Source organism: Lepisosteus platostomus, chromosome 5 (genome assembly GCF_059453375.1).
Source record: "Lepisosteus platostomus isolate fLepPlt1 chromosome 5, fLepPlt1.hap1, whole genome shotgun sequence".
In the NCBI taxonomy this organism is placed as follows: Eukaryota; Metazoa; Chordata; class Actinopteri; order Semionotiformes; family Lepisosteidae; genus Lepisosteus; species Lepisosteus platostomus.
Window position 1 is genome coordinate 59,082,889 of NC_142615.1, and position 21,838 is coordinate 59,104,726.

Consider the following 21,838-nt stretch of genomic DNA (forward strand, 5'->3'; position numbering starts at 1 on the left):
ACTGTCTTAAATGTACCAACACAAGCACAAGAAAATGTAGAAATGTTTCAACAATTGTGACGCGTCTTCATGGGGGAACTGCAGTCCCAATTTCTCATACCGGTGATTAAGCCCTAGTAACAAAATAAATCCATGGATGGTTTAGAAAAATTGGATAAATTCTGAATTAAGCACAAAATCATAAGCTTTGTGCAAGTGCCGTGACACACCGTGTTGTTGCAAATCCCTAGTCTCCCCACAGGCGAGGGCGAGAGTTCCCACAAAAAGAGCGTCATGATGTAGCCCTTCCTGCTCACTAGTTCACTGTGATGACTGATGTAATGCGATGGACGAGTGAACAAGTGCAGGTGGTGCAGCAGACATTTCACTCCAGAAATGTTCCAACACAGCCTGCAGGCAGAGTTAACAAGTCAGCTCCACGTATTGGCACAACAGCCTGGAGGTTGACAGCAATATTTCTGTTAGATCAAAAGACACGTATCCGCAAGCCTGCTTGTTTACAGTGTAATAAAGGCCGCTTCACCTCAGCCGAAGTCTTGTTTCCTCACTGAATCTATTTTGTGATGCAGATTGGAGCTTTTACAAGTTACTGTGTAAGTTTTACTTTTATTGTGGTTTGAAATGCGCTCATCAATGGCGATTCTCTCTAACCTATAAAAATAGCCGTGCAGCTCCCCTTTGTTTTAAGAGTGCACGTGCAGCCTATATCAGCATCTTGCAAATATGCAGCAGATCACTGCAGATCACATGAACAGAAACTGTCACCAGGACCTTGTGTTATATTGCAAATAGGGAGTTTTTATTTCGAAAGCTCTTGAACTGTATGACAAAATACAGTGACAAATTACGTGGCCCACACGTCTCTCCTCACACAGAACGCGGGTCCATTCCAGGAGGCATCCCTGGTTTTGCAACCCTGAATCGGATAAAGGGGTCGGAAAACGAAGGGATGGAATGAGATTAAAATGTGTGTGTGTTCCTGTAAGGTTGAACTGGCCTCACTTTCGGTCAGTACTGCTGGCTCAAATGCACATCCGGGAGGATCCACCGCAGCTGTCTAGTTATCCTGGACTTCGGCAAGGTTCTTCCGGACAGTGGAGAAGCGGATGACCCTGACCTCGTTCACACGCTGCTTCTGGTCGTCCCAGATGTACTCGGAAGAAAGCAGCTTGGTGGGCTTGTTGCATATCAGGTACTTGTTCAGGTGGCTCTCCTCCTGCCAGGCCGCCTCGATGTTGTTCCTCTTGTCCACCAGCAGGTTCTCCTGGCAGGTCTTGACCAGCCAGTACACGTCGTCGATGAGCCCCCCGAACACGGCCACCTGGAAGTAGAAGTCGCCTCGGTTGAAGGGGACGTAGGCGGTGGGGGCCGGCCGGCGCTCATAGGGGAACTGGTCCCGGTGACTGTAATAGAACCAGGCGCCCCCACGTGGTTCTGGAAGTGCATGTCCATGTAAATATAATGGGCTCCCCCCGGATCTGCTCCTTGTTGGTCTTCCGGATGATCTCCATCCTTCTCAGGGAGATCTCCTGCCAGCGGTCGAACTTGGGCACCCGGATGGCGGTGAGGTTTCTCCCGGGGGCCAGGGACACCTTCGGCACCTCCCCCGGCTGGTCAGTGAAGACGTAGTAGTGCACCCGGAACCCCACCAGGTAGTGCTTCTCCGCCGACTTGAGGAACCCCTTCAGGAAGCGCATGTACCTGGGAAAAGAGGGAGGATGGTTCGGGAACAGAGGGGACGTGGTGGTTAGTCTTTGCTTCCTCGCGGTGATGGGGCCCTGGGGTGCTATTTCGCATGATCTCACCCTGGGTTAGAGTGGGTTTCCTCTGGGTGCTCCGGCTTCCTCCAACAGTCCAAAGACGTGGTGGTGGGTAAATTGGTGTCTGGGGAAAATTGGCCCTGCTATGAGTGTGTGTGTGAGCGTCTGTCTATGCGTTTGCCATGAGATGGACTGGCGTCCCATCCAGGTTGTAACCTGCCATATTCCCACTGCTTGCCTGGAAACCCCACTCTTTTTTCTCTACCCCTCGGAAGAGATATTTTCCCTTTCCAGGGCCTTTTCAATAGCGGATCCTAACTTTCAGCCCTGCTAGAGATTTTTCCTGCCGACTCCTTTTTCCAGGCATTTTTGAGAGCTTGCCTATACGAAGTGAAATATATTCAAAAATCAACATCAAGAGTTTAGCCCCCCCCCCCCCCCCAGAGCCAGTTAAATGTGCCAGCCTGAATTTGTGTTTTACTGAAATGGTTTACCCCTCAGCCAGTGGTTAAGGAATCCAGAAGTGAATTGCATCGACCTCTCTTGCCCTTGAGTGAACTTGTCTTGCACATAAAAAGCTCATGAACACGTAACATTTTCGACAATAATAATGCGGTACAACAACAATGCAATACCATAATACAAAACATTCAATGGCACCGCTCAATCAGAACTTCAGTACCATTAATAATAATAATAATAATAATAATAATTGCTTACACTTAAATAGCACTTTTCTGGACACTCCCTAACTCTTCACAGGTAATGGGGAATCCCAGTACCACCACCAATGTGCAGCCCCCACCTGGATGATGCAACGGCAGCCATAGTGCGCCAGAAAGCTCACCACACACCAGCTCTCAGTAGGGAGGAGAGCAGAGTGATGAAGCCAATTCACTGATGTGGATTATTAGGAAGCCATGATTGGTAAAGGCCAATGGGAAATTTGGCCAGGACACTGGGGTTACACTGCTACTCTTTTCGAGAAACGCCCTGGGATTGTTAATGACCACAGAGTCAGGACCTCAATTTTACGTCTCATCAGAAGGACGGTGCCTTTTTACTGTATAGTGTCCCCCGTCACTATACTGGGGCATGAGGACCCACATGGACAGCAGTGTGAGCGCCCCCTGCTGACCCCACTAACACCTCTCCCAGCAGCAACCTCAGCTTTCCCAGGAGTCTCTTCTCCAGGCTCTCACCTGCTGAGCTCCAGTGGGGTTGCCAGTTGTGAGCTGCAGAGCGATATGCCTGCTAGCATTAGATTTGAATCAAACAATTAGCTTGTGAAGAGTCTAAAAATGACAGTAGTAATAAGAGGCCAGCCTCTTTTTGTTTTAGTGTTCAACAATAGAACGCTTTTAGTTAGAAAGAAAGTAAATGTTCTCTTAGTCTTGATACAGGGGATCTGGAACAGTGCCTCCTCCCAGTGTAGGAGAGCACATTCTAAAAGAAGTCACGGATACAGAAGACATATTTCTGTTAAGTACTCTTTGTGATCAACACGTCTTACTTGCCGACCGCGAGGACAGTGGTTGCTATTGTGAGATTGAGGGGCTTGTTAATGCTGTCGATGATCAAGGGGTCAAAGGTCCCATCCCAGACGATAGGAGCCAGCCAGGGGGTGACGGTCAGCATGTCTCTCATCCTGGGACACGAGCGAGAGGCGATCAGAGATCTGGAGACCCCAGTTCCAGCTGGCGCCTCATTTTCACTTATAATCTCAGGGATTGAAAACCCGGAGGTGACGGTGTTATGACACAGATGGGATGGGAGACCTCCTGGGAAAAACTAAGGTTGCTGCTGGAAGAAGTGTTAGTGGGGCCAGCAGGGGGTGCTCACCCTGCAGTCCATGTGGGTCCTAATGCCCCAGTAAAGTGATGGGGACACTATACTGAAAACAGGCGCCGTCCTTCGGATGAGACGTAAAACCGAGGTCCTGACTCTGTGGTCATTAACAATCCCAGGGCGTTTCTCGAGAAGAGTAGCGGTGTAACCCCGGTGTCCTGGCCAAATATTCCATTGGCCCTTACCAATCATTGCCTCCTAATAATCCCTCTCTATGAATTGGCTACATTACTCTGCTCTCCTCCCCACTGAGAGCTGCTGTGTGCTGAGCAGACTGGAGAATCATCCAGGTGGATGTTGCACATTGGTGGTGGTTGTGGGATTCCCCATTACCTGTAAAGCGCTTTGAGTGGAGTGTCCAGAAAAGCGCTATATAAGTGTGAGCAATTATTATTATTATTACTGACCAACAGATGGAGCTGGGCATCGTTAAATCTGTGTGAGCTGGGATTGCATTCATCACACATTTAAGTCGTGCTGTTGTAGTGACAGGCAGGGCATGTTACTTCTCCTTGATCCAGCACAAAACGCTTGTCCAGTCTTGCTCCGTGACACTGTTAGGACATCAGGGAGGTAAATCTGTCTCGCTAACAACACCTCTCATCCGCTTCATGGGACTGTTATTAGGGAGCGGAGCACTGCTCCAGCTACAGCGTTCAGGGGAACGTTTCTGCAGGTCTTTCCTCCCGGCGGCTGTCAGGGTGTATAACGCTGCCCTAGGCTAGGACTGTTAGCCCTTCATCTGCTCATCTATGGACAGCATGTTACACTCATGCACTTTGTGACACTGCATCAATATACATAATTTATACATTTTATACATAATGTTTTCTGGACATTTTGCACATCTTTTATTGCTTTACAGTGTCTATAAACATATTTTGCACACACCAATTTTGTCAACTTTATTTATTTTATTTTGAATTCTACGTACTTATTTAATTATTCTAATGCTGTGGTTATTCTGATTTTAGCTTAGTCTGATCCTTGCTTTTCTTGGGCTGGGCTGCTGTAACGCCTCAATTTTCTCTTTGGGGGTCAATAATGTCGTGTCTTACTTTGAAAGATCTCCAGCAACAGCAATCGACAGTCATACGGTTGTCAGATATACAGTCCACACAATTATTGGGACATCGATGTCCAAAACATTTCCTCTTTACAAACAGGAAATGTGTATTTGTCATCTTTAGTGTGAGTGATATAGTAAGTAAACTGCTATATGTATTTTATTTTGGGGATAATTCCATTCGTGCAATAAGATGTCTGGACTACATTCCCCAGAATCCTCCGGGGGATGAAGGAGCTGCTGCTTTTTTTTTAACCTGGTTTTAGTCCCCTTGCCAATTGTCTTCCCAAAACTGGTCAGATGACTAAGGGCAGCACTTCCTTAACCTACAGATTAAGGAAGTGGGAAATGTGGTCCAAACTGGGCTGTGCTCTTACAGTACATCTAGTAGACATTTGGGTCCAGGCCAGTGATTATAAGTACTGGAGCTCTGGCATATCCCCCTTAACTGGTAGCATGGAGAGCCCACACAGACTACATTCCACCCTGGTGCTTAAAGATCGGCAAGCTACACAGTAACTAAGGCCCATGATATCAATAACTGATTCACTTAAGACATTACGTGCCCATTACCCAAAGACCACTATGGAACGCTATTCAAATCAGGGGATGGAATGCAACTGATGGAAAGAATACAATACAAAACTTTATAGCAGACATCACTTGAAATTCATTATTGACTGGAAGCCAGTGCGGGGATGCGAGGACTTGGGTTATTCTGAAGTAAGGTATAAGACAGCTCCAGAGATAACAAACAGAATCATTGTCGTAGAGAGGTACTTCAAGATATGTTTACCTACTTCCCAACTGGATTAAAAAGGGATAAATCTTAAGACAAGCGTTTTACGTAAGACATTGTCAAAATCTGTACTCTTATAGCATTAAGGGAGAGACTATACAACCATTTTGTCCCCATCTGGAACAACGCATAAACTACAGTTAACAGTTCACTTTTCATTTCCATAAGCAAACTATTTTTAAATGTTTCTCCAAGTACTGAAAATGCAAATGTTCTCCAATATCTTCGAAATACAACCATAAAGTTTGTTTTCACAACAGCACAACTTGTTTGCAAGAAACAAATCAATTGCATAATATTGACAACAGCACTTCAGACAGAAACTGCACCATGGGCGTATTATAAATCAAAATCAAAACATAACACCAATGTTATTTTCAACATCCCTTGGAAAAAAAGCACATTTCCAGAGTAAAAACTAACTTTACATGCTAAAGAAGCACACAATAAAAGTTTTTTTCAACTGGCTAAGGAGAAGGCTGATATAACAAGTAGAAATATTTATTTCACATATTTGGAAGGCAGAGAAAATCCTTCCAAGACCAGTCTTCATTAAAAAAAAATCACACACAGAATTCTTTAGATTTGTTCAATAATCTTGGTTATTTTTTCATCTAAGGCAGCAAACACACAAGAGAAGACCTGGAAAGATAAAATTATATCCTAGGTGTGCCACAACTTGCAAAACTGACTTTTGAAAAATGTTTTTCCCCCCGTTTTTGTTCTGGATATTTTTATCCGGTGTTTCTGGCTAGATGTCCAAGGGGGTCCCTTCAATTCAAGACCCTTGCCAGGCCTGTTCTGTGTATCCTTTCCAAGTCAAAGTTTGCTGGGCCTGAAATCCCATTTCTGAGGTTTTAAACAGTTCAAACTGAACTTGCTGATGCATTTTCATGTGTGTGTTTTCATTTGGTGCTTCCAAGTCAAATCATTCTAACAAGCTAGTTCACAAGATAACGTGGAGTTGAACTGATTTATTAAGGATTCTTTTATGATTTAAAGATGACTTGACTTTTACCACAAACTCACTGGAAATGTTTCTCAAATGGATGAAAGACAATACCTACCCCTCTGGACTGACATTAATCCCTGGAATGTTGTTCCAGTATTTCCTACTGTATTTGGGAGGGGCACTAAGAAAAATAGAACGGAGAAGAGCTGTTATTATCGAGAAGCCCTTAATAAAATGAGTTTAAAAGGCTTTCTTTTTAAATTCTCCCAGGCTTTGAAGTACAACCATGTGTGGAGCAGATCAGGTGCTGGGAAGTAAGTTTTTTTATGCAAAAGTATTCAACATAATTCCAAAGATTTGTATCTAAACCTGGGCAGCATGCTGGCACTGCTTCGGAGGGCTGAGGCTTTGAGTTCAGTTCCTGAAGCACTGTTTGCGTGGAGTTTGCATGTTCTCCCTACATTTCGAAGGCTTTCCTCCCACTGCCCAAAGACATAGCAGTAGGCCAACTGGCTTCTGGGAGAAGAGGTCCTGGTGCGAGTGTGTGTGCGCATGTTTGCGTGTGTGTGTGTTAATGTGTGCTCTGCAATAGACTGGCGGCCTTCTAGGGTGGATCCTACCTTGTGCCTGTTGCTTGCTGGGATAGGCTCTGGCTCTTCCATGACTCTCGAATGACCTAGACATATATGTCATGAATCTTAAAAGGTCTTGATAGGAGCATCGCTGAAGTATACTTACCACGCAATACAACTCAGAATCGCTGGAGGTTTAGTGCCTAAATATCTGTGGATGAAACAATATCAGATATTCATTACAAATGTGGGGATGAACCCTTTAACATCATGTTTTCTAAACCTTATAACTCCTGTTCCTGTATCTCCTGCTATATCACGTGGAGGAAGACCTCATACTGTACGCAGCAGCACGTGGTCACACTCATGAAGATAATCCAAATCATGCAAAGTGCCTTTCTGTTCAAGTTCCCATTCAACGCTCTGAGGATTTGCCTGTACAAACAGGCTCTTAACTGAACGTGGCAATGTCAGTGCACATCCTTGGATCATGAAGTCATACTGTACTGTACACAGCAGTGTGTTCGGGAAAGATGGGGGTGTCGCAAACTCGCCTTCGAGTTCCCCGAAGAGTGATGTGATGCAGCCCTTCCTGCTCACTAGTCCCTGTGATGATTAAGGCAATGTGAGGTACGGAGGAATAAGTCCAGGTTGTGCAGCAGACATTACACCACAGAAATGTTCCAATGTGATCTGCATGCAAAAAGTTAACAAATACGCAGTATTTGTGGGCAAAACCGACTGCAAGTCGAAAGGAGTATTTCTACTGGATCAAAAAGAGACAGATCCACAAGCCTGCTTGTTTACAGTGTCACAGGGCCGCTCCTCCTCAACGGACATTTTGTTGCCTCGTTTTGAATCACAGAACATGGTGCTGGGCAGACCTGGAAATGTGATCTATTACTGTTACTGTGTTACTGTGCACATGTTTTTTTTTTCAATTTGAAATGCACTCATCCCTCATCCACGCTGAATATTTCTAACCCCAAACTATAAAAACAGCGTTGCCCGCTCCTCTTCAAAGGGATAACTGGGGCCAGGTGGGTCAATAAAACAACCTTTATAAAGCCATCGGGGCTGACTTAGCTCAGCCCTGCTGGATATAAAACTCACTTCAGCTCTCATCATCACCATGACCTTCCCAGCTCTATTGACTCTACCCTACAAACACAGACGCACTCAGAGGATAACACACATATCTTCACAACGAGCAGCTAACTTCTTCCCAGAACTACATAACACAGGGAAAATAAGCCAACGTCCCCCGAGAAGGAGCTGAACAACCATTGCCAATTTCCATTCTATGTCACGCCACACAGAATCCCATCATGCTTCACCCTTGTTCAGGCTATTCTGATCATTTGAATTTCTTTATGTACCCAATCACTAGGACTTTGACTCATGAGGTCTAGAGGTCTTTCCTTCCCTATTCTTCAGTCTGTTGCTTGAGTGTGATGCATTTTGGCTTAATCCCATCTCACGTGACCACGTGCAAGAATCTGAATAATTCAGTATATGCAAAACAAAACGTTTGAACGCTTTCAGTCTTGATTTTGATTCATCACCCATTTGTTTAGTGAGGCAGCTCATGCAGAATGGATTACTAAAGAATGCCTTTAGGGATTTTTATGCTTACTGTGGCACTACATAATCATTATTAATTGTTCTATTATCCTTATCTTATCACTTTCAGACACATTTTGTGTTAATGTGTCTGAAAGAATGAGGATTGGAAGGCAAAGCACTTCAAGCAACATTCCAGGGAAGCACTTCAGTCAGCCAACTCATAAGAGGCAACTCTAATCTCATTTTTCAAAATTCATTGAGAGAGAAAACACAGACAACTTCTTTAAAATGAAAAGTGAAACACTGAGCAGGGGACAAAAGTGCAAATTGCAAGGAAGAGCACTTGGGGACCGAGAACACGAGGCACTTCTTTACACAAAGGGTGGTGGAGGTGTGGAACAAGCTGCCCAGCCGCGTGGTTGAAGCCGATACCCTGGCTTCTCTCCAGACACAGCTGGGTGAGCTCCCTCCAGTCAGGACAGGAGGAATATTTTGCTCAAAGAAACGCCACTCAGGATGACCAAGAGGTGGATAGATTGTCTATGCCTTAGGTAAGAAAGAACAACCAGCACACCAATAGTCCCACCCACGGCACTCTCACTGACACTGCAACACACCATCCACATACCATAAACCACCGGGCGTTATCATTTGAGTAACTCAAGGTTACAAACACCCCCTCAGGGGGGTGGGGATCTGAGCACAAATGGAGAGCTGAAATACAGGAGAAAAACAGCCACGCAAAGGCAACATTCTGGCAACACTGTAAATAACTAAGTTATTTGTCTTAGCCTATTATTTGTTATTTGTCAACGCATTGCAAAACTGTAACTTTTGGGTTGCGCAAGCAGGTAAAAAAATATATGATTCAGTGGTGCAGTTGCTAGCATTGCAACCTTAAATCACTGGGCGCTCTGGGTTCACTTTGGGACCTGGGGTGCTGTCTGTGTGGCGTTTGCATGTTCTACCCGTGTCTGCATGGATTACCATGGGCAGCTACAGCTTCCTCCCCGAGTTCCTGGACTTGCTGGTAGGTCAATTGGAGTAATGTGTGAGTCAATATCGGTGTGTGTGTGTGTTGTAATAGACTGGTGTCCTGTCCAGGGTGAACCCTGCTGGTACAGACTGTAGCTCCCCAACGACCGAGAATTGAAAGAAGCAGCTAGAAAAATGCATGGATGTACTGTCTGTAAGCCCATAAAGACGAAGTGAAAGGTAAAGTGGTTATCTGTTAATGCCGCCAAAGCATGAGTATTCTTTGAAATTCTTTTGATAAAATAGACAGTTTTCTCAATCTGGCTGCATCAACCGCAGCCAAGCTGTAAAGCAAACTCTGAGCTGTACGTACCCGAATGTCACTATAACCCCCAGGACAAATCCTGCCAGGGCACACTGCAAATACTTGGAGGTGGTGGTGGCCATGTCTCCTGCACAAAGAAACAGAAAAATGACTAAAGACTATGACTAAAGGAGGGCTGAGACATCGGGTGTGATGTCACTGTGGCTCGGGTGTGATGTCAAGCCAGTGATGGACTGGCGTCACAGCAACCGGGTCTTTACCTGGCACGGCGCTTTACCTGCGGCCAACGGTGGGGGAAAAAAAAGGGGGAGACACACATCCATGGTCCAGGAGCTTTTTGAAGCCACTCCTTTCCGATCATTTGTGACAGAACGAGAAAGGCTCAGGTTTCGACTCAAGGGGTCAACATGGGGCGAGGTCACATCTGGCTCGCACGAAGCAGAATTTCTACCTGAACGCCGATATGCTGCGGCCTTGTACTGCGGGCCTCCAACAGAGTGAGCTGTATCTTCCAAAGGATTCAGGCCCCCCGTACACCGGCAGCACCGTGAAATGTGATGTCAAGCCACTGACCTTGCGGTGGACTGGCGTCACAGCAACTGGGTCACCAATGATGTCATTGGCATGGTGCTTTACCTGCGGCAAATGGTGGGGGAAAAAAAAGGGGGGAGACACACATTCATGGTCCAAGAGCTTTTTGAAGCCACTGCTTTCCGATCATTTGTGACAGAACGAGAAAGGCTCAGGTTTCGACCCAAGGGGTCAATGTGGGGCGAGGTCACATCTGGCGAAGCAGGATTTCTACCTGAACGCAGATTTGCGGTCCCACACATTTTATTGACATTCATTTTGACTGATGATGCCGGTCTTCTTCCTTCATTATCTACTGTTGAATTCCACTGCCCCTCAAGTGTCGGACTGCGCTGTTACCCCCTGTTCTGCTGCCCCTCTTCACCCTACAGTATATAAGGGGGGGCACCCCAAACTTCCTTGCTCTCTTATGCCCTCTGGCCAGCTACAAGAGACTTGATTCAATTCACTAAGCCTTATTGACATGACCAATGAATAAGTCGGTGTTGCCAAAACATATACAATTAACATTAGATCTACAGACAAGAGACTCTCTCTCTGCCTGCAGTCTCTCTCCGTCCTTATGGCCAGCACCCATATCACCCTGCAGCTCCCCCAGCTGGCAGCCCCCCCCAGCCGGCAGCCCCCTCCACTGGAGCTCAGCAGGTGAGAACCTGGCCAGTCCCTGGAGGGGAGAGTCCTGGGAAAACACTGAGGCTGCTGCTGGGAGAGGGGATAGTGGGGACAGCGGGGGGGGCTCAAATCCACAGACTTTCAGGGCGTTGTGTGGCCAGCAGCTACTGGAGCTCAGCGGGTGGGAGCCTGGTCAGCACCTGGAGGGGAGACTCCTGGGAAAACTGAGGCTGCTGCTGGAAGAGCTGTTAGTGGGATGAGACGTAAAACTGAGGTCCTGACTCTCTGTGGTCATTAACAATCCCAGGGTGTTTCTGGAAAATAGTAGGGGTGTAACTCCGATGTCCTGACCAAATTCCCCCCCTGTCCTTTACCCATCATGGCCTCCTAACAACCCCCCTCTCTGAACTGGCTTCATCCCTCTGCTCTCCTCCCCACTGAGAGCTGCTGTGTGCTGAGCGGGCTGGAGCATCATCCAGGTGGGCTGCACACTGGTGGGGCTGGAGGGGATCCCCATGACCTGTGAAGAGCTTTGAGAGGAGCGTCCAGAAAAGCGCTGTAGAAGTGTCAACAATGATTAATTCTCTCTCCCTCTTGAATAGCACACTGTTGTAACTCAAAGGGCAATAAACCTCCAGCCTTCGGAGCCTGTATGACGTATCTGTGACGCCATCCTCCTCATGGCTTTGAGGCCAAATCGCCACAGTGCCCTTGTCTGCATCCTTAAAGAAATCCCAGAAACCCCAGCACTGCTTGGGTGCTTAAATCTCCCTCAAGTCCGTTTAATGGGGGGGGAGGGCTCCGTCTCGTCTGACCTCTGACCCCAGAAAACCAGTGCGTTTGGGTGCTTTGCGTTCGGATTTCGTTATCCCCGCAGGAAGGACGTTCCAAAAGGAGTTCTGGCTTGTGCCATTTGTGGGGAAGACTCAAATGGAACAAGTTACTGTCGAAGTCCAGAGCAGTATTTCTACTGGATTAAAAAAGACGGATCCACAGGCCCTGTATGTTTACAGGGTCACAGGGCCGCTCCGCCTCACCGGGAGTTTTGTGGCCCTCGAATCGCAGAACCTGGTCTTTACCCATCCTGGCCTCCTAATCACCCCCCCTCTCTGAACTGGCTTCATCCCTCTGCTCTCCTCCCCACTGAGAGCTGCTGTGTGCTGAGCGGACTGGAGCATCATCCAGGTAGGGGCTGCACACTGGTGACGGTAGTGGGATCCCCATGACCTGTGAAGAGCTCTGAGTGGAGTGTCCAGAAAAGAGTTTTGTTGCTTTGTTCTGAATCGCAGAACACGCCGCTGCGCAGACCTGGAGATTCAGTCTGCTTTGGGATGTAAATGGGAGGTTTTCCAAGTTACTGTGTACATTTTGCTTTTATTGTGGTTGTCGATGCTGATTCACTCTAAGCCAGAAGCTAGCATTGTAGTCCCCCTTTAAACCAAAGACAGCTTTATCATGTATTAACAAACCTCCTGATAAAGGGGAAATCAACAGATCCCAGCGATAACTCTTACGCTTTTGCTTAGGTAGTAACATGTAGTGCGCGCAATGTGTACAAGATGAAAGGGGCAAAAACTGTGTATGTTGCATCGAAGATGAGACTAGATGGGTCTTGTATCGGCCGAGAGAGAACCCAGAGCCTGCACATCCATCGTGACTTCCACAGGACATCCGACCCAACCCTGAAGTTGAGAAGAGCTGGAGAACGAATGATGAATCTTCAGGACAGCCCCCGGGTCTGGCTTTTGACACCCAAATCTTTCTAATGAACAATCCAGTGGGAGTGCCGGTTGCAGTGTGCATATTGATTTCACTCTGTGTTCAGGACCTTGCTCACAAAGCCGAGAACAATGCTCTTTCTGAGAAACGCCCTGGGATTGTTAATGAGCACAGAGAGTCAGGACCTCGGTTTTACGACTCATTTGAAGGACAGCGCCTGTTTACAGTATAGTGTCCCCCGTCACTATACTGGGGCATCAGGACCCACACAGACCGCAGGGTGAGCGCACCCTGATGGCCCCACTAACACCAGTCTATCACAAACAGACTCACACCAGAGCCCAGTTTTCCCAGAAGTCAATTAACCGCACCAGTCTGGTTCTGGACTGTGGGAGGAAACCGGACCACCTGAAGGAAACTCAGGCCAACAAAGGGAGAACATGCAAACTCCACACAGACAGCCCTCTGAGTCAGGACCTCGGTTTTACATCTCATCTGAAGGACGGCAGCTGTTTACGGTATAGTGTCCCCCGTCACTATACTGGGGCATCAGGACCCACACAGACCGCCGGGTGAGTGCCCCCTGCTGGCCCCAATAACAGCTCTTCCAGCAGCAGCCTCAGCTTTCCCAGGAGTCTCCCCTCCAGGTACTGACCAGGCTCCCACCTGCTGAGCTCCAGTGGCTGCTGGCCATACAACGCCCTGAAAGTCTGTGGATTTGAACTCAGGCTCTCATCGAACACAAACCAGCGCACTACACTTCAAGCTACGGTGCCTGGTGGGCTTGAACCACCCATCTTTTAAGTAACAGCCGAAAGCGCTAACCAAGTGCGCCACAGAGGCCCAGACCAATACGCCCCCAACGGGATCAGGAACAGAGGCAGGAAGAGGAAACAAAAGGCTGGAGAGGCGAATCGTTACACCTGAATAAGGCAACGGGCTGAAACCAGAAATGATTGCTTTGGGGAGTGGAGAGGCAGAGTATCTGTGAGGGTTTTGGGGTGGATGTGCTTAATTTTCTGGATTTAGCTGGGATTTTCGTTGGGCAAGATGACAAGCCAAAAGGAATTCAGGGTTACAAGCACAGCGGGTCATCTGTCTGGCTCTTGGTCGGATGAGAGGGATAGCGACAGAAAGCACTCCCGCTTCTGACTGGGGAGAAATATCAAGGTTAGCTGCGAAAAGAGATCTTTGCAGGACACGTATGAAAAATCCACTAACAGCGGATAACAAGCCTTGACGTTCTAAATGCATGAAGCAGGCACTTGATAAAAACTGCCTAATGCGGGCAGTATTTCTAAGGTGGGGGAAAAATGCTGTCTTAATCACATCTTTCACATATCAGGAGACAAGAGAGGATCGAGTGCTAGTCACAGATTTCTGGCTACAGATATTGTCTGGCGGGCCTTTTACTTCTTAACGATCAACTTCGCCGCGCTTCAAGGGATATCAAACATCTTGGAGGTGTTTTAAACCTTGCTCCTGATCTGCTGCTTTATAAAACTAGCTCCTTCATTTTCATTATTGAATCTTTGCTTTGAAATTCACTACTACAATTTATTCTGAAATCATGAGAACCCCTAGTATTGCACACAGACGGGAGGCCACTTTCATGGTGTGGCTTGTGAAGATAATTTTGTGCACATAACTGAGGTATGCCAATACAAAGAGTTAGAATCATGTGCTTCTTTCATATGCTCTATTTATTTTTGGGGTTTTTACTTTGAATGCGTGGAGTGGGTTGTGGACACTACCTAAATATGAATTGCCGGTTCAAAGGCTTGTGGCTACAAGTAATGAAATGTGAAGAGCACTGCACACATCTTGTAAAATCCACTGAGCGTTGAATGTGCTCATGAGGCCCGAAGGAAATAGATTCTAAAAAGCGTCAAATACCTTTGCAGGGCTCTGTATATCAGACTCATCACAAGGAAAAACAGGAAGAATGATGTAGTTAATAATGGCAATAAAGTAACAAAACAGTAAAAACTAGCAACAAAGAAGCAAAAGGAAATTTTGCCCTGAATGTTACTGGTTTCTTTAAACAGAACCACAACACTATCCCATAAGTCCTCTGCCTCCTGCTAGCACTTTTGCTGGGGTTTTTTTTTGCAGTCTTGAGAAAAGCTGAAAAATGCACCCCCTTCTAGACCGAAAGCACTGATCCAACAACGTAAAAATGAATCCTAAACGGCTGTCCAGGAACGACCCACACAAACTGCCAAGAGAGCCACACAACTCACCTGATGATGGGACTGGAGGGGGCAGAATTGTGGAAGAGCGTCTCCGAGCCCCTAAACAAGAGCAGCTTTGGTTCCCTTATGAGCAAACAGACCAGGAACAAGAACAGGAATAGAGACCACAGCCCAGGAGCTGAAAAACGAAATCACAAGGGGGTTAATGGTTAACCCGCTAGGCAGGGGCTACGCCTCGTGTTGTGGCAACAAGTTAGGTTGCTCTGGAGATTCGTCATCTCAAGTGGAAAGCAGGGCAACAGTGGGTAGCGCTGCTGCCTTGAAGCGCCAAGCCCCCCCCCCCCAAGTTCAACCGGTTGTCTGTGTGGAGTTTGTGTATCCTCCCCATGCCCGGATGTCCTACACCGACAGGCTGGAGGAACCGAGTCCCTTTAGTCTGAAGGGAGTGTCCCACACTGACAGGCTGGAGGAACTGAGTCTCTTTAGTCTGAAGAGAGTGTCCCCCACTGACAGGCTGAAGGAACCGAGTCTCTTTAGTCTGATGGAACTGAGTCCCTTTAGTCTGAAGAGAGTGTCCCACACCGACAGGCTGAAGGAACTGAGTCCTTTTAGTCTGAAGGCAGTGTTTCACACTGCCAGGCTGAAGGAACCGAGTCTCTTTAGTCTGAAGAGAGTGTCCCACACTGACAGGCTGGAGGAACTGTGTCTCTTTAGTCTGAAGGGAGTGTCCCATAATGACAGGCTGGAGGAACTGAGTCTCTTTAGCCTGAAGAGAGTGTCCCACACTGCCAGGATGGAGGAACTGAGTCCAGTGATAACAGGTTTCCCTGTCTGTCGGGGCAGTGAACAGTTTCTCAGACAGGTGCTGGTTACAGGATCTCTGAAATCGGCTCCGACCTACCATGTTGCCACGGCGACGGTGCGCCACCCAGTGAAAGTGGCAGCCTGTCCCTGGACTGGGGGTGGAAACTGGAGCGCCTGGAGGAAACCAGGGAGAGAACATGCAAACTCCACACAGACAGCACCCCACACCCCAGGTCCAGCACTGTGAAGCAGCAACGCCCGATGATGCAGAAGGGCTTTTCCAAATGAGTGTGCAACTCACACTGGTGCCCAGGAAGGCCTGCTACCGGAACGCAACCTCATTTTCTTAATGTAGTTTATTCGAAGCAGTTCGCAGGAGCTGGAGGTGAGGACTGAGTGGGGGTCCAGCATGCGAGAGTGACTGCTGATGTTGTGTGTGTGTGTGTGTGTGTGTGTGTGTGTGTGTGTGTGTGTCTGGATCGTTGGGAGGGCCGTCGGGTTTGTGTATTTGCTAAAACAAGAGGACGTGTCTGTGTGTGTGTTCGACTCTGTGAGGATGCAGTTCTAACTGTCTCTCTACAACGCATGAGTGGCTTAATCTGCCTCTGAGAAGCTGGCTTTTCAGAAGAAAATTCAATGAATTTTCTCTCTCTCCCGACGTATAATGCGTGTTACACACTGAGGGGAGAAGCTGGTGTCTTCAGCTGGAACCCAAATGCATCTTTGATTTATGATGTATTCAACGCAGACGGAGCCCTGTGATACTGTATCGTAGGAATCAGAGATGAAGGATAAGCCGTTTAAAGAAATCAGCTCAGGAGTTGCCGAGTGTGAGAGAGGTGGGGGTGCACATCACATTTGTGAACGGGTAAGGCTTGTGTGTTTTTATCCTGACTTATCTTTATCAAGCTCATTTGCGTGCGAGCGTGTGTGTGTGTTTGTGTGTGTGGAACTCTGTTCAGGCCTATGTTTGTAACCGTGTGGGTCTTCTGTGTAGGTGGGGGGGCTGAGCCTGTCTCTGAGAAGCTGGGTCTTCAGAAGAAAAATGAATTAAAATGCAAGGCCTCGCCCTCTTCTCTCACTCTTGATGTAGAACGCTTGTTTCACACTGAGGGATGAAGCTGGTGTCTTCAGCTGTAACCCTAGCTATTTATACAAACGGCTCTTTTATGAAAAGCAGCTCTAGGCCTAGACAAGAGGAACAGATAAAACAAATCTTGGATTTATGGCTTATTCAAAGCAGACTGAGTGCTGCTATACTGTATGTAGGAACCAGAGATGAAGAATGAGCTATTTAAGGAAAGCAGGAGTGTGAGAGAGGGAGTGTGTGTCCCCCCTCCCAACAGAGAAGGCTTGTGGTTCTTTCTGCTTTTCTGCGCAGGCTGCCAGCATGAGTGCGTGTTGGGTTCTTGGTTTGAACACTCAAATTGTCCGGCTGGAGTTTTTTGTTCCTATTGGAGGCCATATTTCTGCACAGGGTGCTTGCGGCTGTCTCTGTGTGGGTGTGCATTTGTAATGACGTGTGCGCGCCTCTGTTTCAGTATAAAAAAACGCATTTAAGACATTCAGCCTTTTCATGTTCCTAATATTCTTTCCTTGTTGACAGTAATAACTAAGGTGGCTGCTGGAAGAGGTGTTAGTGGGGCCAGCAGGGGGAGCTCACCCTGCGGTCTGTGTGGGTCCTGATGCCCCAGTATAGTGATGGGGACTACACTGTAAACAGGTTCCGTCCTTCAGATGAGACGTAAAACCGAGGTCCTGACTCTCTGTGATCATTAACAATCCCAGGGCGTTTCTCGAAAAGAGTAGGGGTGTGACCTCAGTGTCCTGGCCAAATTTCCCATTGGCCCTTATCAATCATGGCCTCCTAATAATCCCCATCTCTGAACTGGCTTCATCACTCTGCTCTCCTCCCCACTGAAAGCTGGTGTGTGGTGAGTGTTCTGGCGTACTATGGCTGCCGTCGCATCATCCAGGTGGGGGCTGCACATTGGTAGTGGGATTCCCCATTACCTGTAAAGCACTTTGAGTGGAGTGTCCAGAAAAGCTCTATATAAGTGTAAGCAATTATTATTATTATTATAAACAGCCGACCTGCGGCTCCTTTAGCTAATCGCCCGTAATGACTACATGGACATACAGTTTTCATTGTATTCAACATACTGCTCTACTTGGACATAATATATTGCATACACCATGGACTCATAGCAGCTCTATTCATATTGGGTTTTATTCAGTTTCTATTACATTATTATCTATTATCATGTAACCTTATTTTCATAACCTTAATTTTGTGTTTTGTAAAGACTCAGATCAGTGGATTAAAGATTACAAAACGACAAGCTCGGCTTGGACGGGACACCAGTCCATCACAGGACACACACACACAGCCCCTGGACAGGACACCAGCCAATCACGGTCAGATATCAGAGAGTCACCTTCTCTAAACTGCTTCAAATCCAGACTCAAAATCCTCTTCTTCAGAAAAGCCTTACTGAACTGGTTCCATTCTTCACCCCTCTGCTTCTCTTAGTACCACCATCCACGTCTCCTCTGTATATTGTAATTGTGTTTTATCTTGTGTATTCCTCTTATTTATTGTTGTCATCCTGTAAAGCGCTTTGAGAAGCCACCTTTAAAGGCGCTATATAAAATAAAGCTTATTATTATTATTACTGTATATCAGGACACACACACATGCACACCCCCTGGACAGGACACCAGTCCATCACAGGACATACACACACGCACAGACGCCAATAAACTTACCAATTTAACAGACTGTGCACCAGCCTATTGTTGGACTGCTGGGAGGAAACCAGAGCAGCTGAAGAGTAAGAACACGGAGAGAACATGCAAACTCCACCCAGACAGCTCCAAGGTCAGGAATTGAACCCAGAGCTGTGAGGCAGCTATGCTAACCACTCCACCAGTGTGCTGTCCACCACGTGTACCAAGTTTTGCCTTTTGCATTCGGTTAACCTGTTAGCCACGTGATCTAATTTACCAGTTCAAAAAAGGCACGGCAGCACAGAGACGGAACACACCGGCAACGATTTTGTGCTCACAGATCGGAGCTTCTGCCGTGATGAAGAGGACCGTACTCCACCACCTGCTTTTAACAGGTCAGTGTCTTATCACATCGATCACCGGTAACCTGAACTCGTGCCTCCTTTATTCTGATCATTGTTTTGGGATCATTTGGATTATTTCACTGCACGATTGTTTGCCAAGTTCCTTCTCATCATACTTAACCGGACCTCGAATAGGTTGCACCACAGGCACAGAGCCGAGTAGCTGACGTGTTGCAGTAATTGTTCCATACACTCACATCCTTACACTTATATATAGCGCTGTTCTGGACACTCCACTCAGAGCTCTTTCGAGGTAAGGTGGAATCCCACTACTACCACTTGAATGATGTTCCAGTCCGTTTGTGGAGTGGAGAGGAGAGCAGAGGGATGAGGCCAGTTATTAGGAGGCCATGATGGGTAAAGGACATGGGGAAATTTGGCCACAACACTGGGGTAACCTGGGATTTTTACTAAGCACAGAGAGTCAGGACCTCGGTTTCATGCCTTAGCCAAAGAATGTCAACTTTTTACAGTATTCGGGCATTTGGACCCACACAGACCGCATGGTGAGATCACCCCCTGCTGCCCCCACTAACACCTCTCCCAGCAGCAACCTTAGTTTTTCCCCAGAGGTCTCCCCTCCAGGTACTGACCAGACTCACACCTGCTGAGCTTCAGTGGGGCTGCCAGCAGGGGGAGCTGCAGGGTGGGATGGCTGCTGGTGTAAAGGACCGTCTCTCGTCCAGGGCTGTGAGTGCTGACACCCCCCAGCCCCGGCCGCACCTTCCTCTTTGAACAGCCCCAAGACCTGGCCCGAAGCCCGGCGGTACTGCTGGGATGGGCGCGGCGACCTGGCCTCCGTCCTGGCCCGGCCGACACCCGGCGGCTCCTGGAGCTGGTCCGGGGTCCCACCTCGAGCTGGGCCTGGCTGGGACTGTATCGCGACGGCGGCAGCTGGCGGTGGTCGTAGGGCGAGGGGGAGGGGAACAGAAAAACTTTGTCTGCTACCAGCGTGAATATTCCCGCTCCGGAATGGGAGTGTTAATGCATAGCTTGGGAAAGGGCTCTGTAGCTTAACCAGTAGTTAACAATAATTGCTTACGCTTATATAGCGCTTTTCTGGACACTCCACTCAAAGCGCTTTACAGGTAATGGGGACTCCCCTCCACCACCACCAGTGTGCAGCATCCACCTGGATGATGCGACGGCAACCATAGTGTGCCAGAACGCTCACCACACAGCAGCTCTCAGTGGGGAGGAGATCAGAGTAATGATGCCATTTCATAGATGGGGATTATTAGGAGGCCAATGGAAAGTTACACCCCTACTCTTTTTGAGTATCATCCGATGGGCAGTGCCTTTTTACAGTCCAGTGTCCCCGTCACCTTACGGGGGCATTTGGACCCACACAGACCGCAGGGTGAGCCCCCCCCTGCTGGCCCCACTAACACCTCTCCCAGCAGGCCGGACGTGTTCTGTGATGGCGGTGTAGTGTGCCATGACATCATACCCCACAATCCTTTGCGTCGCCCCTCCTCACTGTCTGTAGGTCTTAAGGTGAACGCAATGCACATGCTTCATCTTAATGTATCTATGCACACCTGTAACCCTGAGTGGGAACCAAGGTGCTGGTGCAACGTTTAGAGTTAAGAGGCCAAATTTAGTGGGAGAGTAGCTGTGAAAACAGACTTCCACCATCAAGCTTAAAATCCATTTCCAAGAGGAATAAGGTACTTGTCTATTACTATTTACTGTTTTTAAGGGTTATGAGTACATTATACAGTGGCTGGTGCGTACTCCCGCGCAATGTTTGAGTAATTTGCCAAAACCAGAGATCACAATAGTGTCGTGAATACTCACGACAAACACAACTACAAACTTGATCTGGACATTTGACTGAGACTCTTGAAATTTGCCATTTTAGTTTCATACTTGCACATGAGTCCTAACGATTTCAGCTGTTCATCTCATTTTAGCGCTAGGAAATAAAATATTTATTTTACGTACAGGTTTTATTTTCTAAAATAAATGTCATTATTTATATATTTATTATTTCATTATAAATCGTAAGTATTTTCATCATCTTTAACATGTCCATAAGGACTAGCATTCTGCCTTGTCACTGTGCACTGTCGCGATGAGCAGCATCTGACTCAGCTGGGATAATAAGGAGTGATAAACTGAGCTGTCAGACCCTTGCTAACAACTACAAGTGAAAGTAAATGGGAGGTCCTAAGTTCGTCTGATAACTTGTGTCTAAAAGTGTAAATAAGATGTTGACACAAAAGGCGTGATGCTAAGATGACAATCTAAATAGATACTTTATTGATCCCGTGAGGGAAATTGCAGTAGGGGTTGTGTGACTGTCTTAATGCTTAACAGTGTTTAACATAATAGCTCCCTGGCTGAAAACCTAGCACCTCTTCCTCCACCTCAACTTCACCCTTGTAGCTGTCTCCCTGGTTCATTCCTCATGAAGGAGGTGGGTTATGACAGTGCTGATCTTCGGCCAGTGCTCTCGGTTCCTCAGCCAGGCAAGCTAATGTCAAACACTGAAATATTAAGGAAGTATGCAAACCCCCAAACCCCCTATTGTCTTAAATGTACCAACACAAGCACAAAAAAATGTAGAAACGTATCAACAATTGTGACGCGTCTTCATGGGGGAACTGCAGTCCCAATTTCTCATACCGGTGATTAAGCCCCAGTAACAAAATAAATCCATGGACGGTTTAGAAAAATTGGATAAATTCTGAAATAAGCACAAAATCATAAGCTTTGTGCAAGTGCCGTGACGCACCGTGTTGTTGCAAATCCCTAGTCTCCCCACAGGCAAGGGCGAGAGTTCCCACAAAAAGAGCGTCATGATGTAGCCCTTCCTGCTCACTAGTTCACTGTGATGACTGATGTAATGCGATGGATGAGTGAACAAGTGCAGGTGGTGCAGAAGACATTTCACTCCAGAAATGTTCCAACACGA

The 21,838-nt window shown here is 47.3% G+C and overlaps 1 pseudogene; it reads right to left on the reverse strand.

Annotated features, from left to right (window-relative positions):
* Positions 1-985: 985 nt before the first annotated feature.
* On the reverse strand, positions 986-21,326 carry LOC148670339 (globoside alpha-1,3-N-acetylgalactosaminyltransferase 1-like; annotated as a pseudogene).
* Between the last annotated feature and the right edge of the window lie 512 nt (positions 21,327-21,838).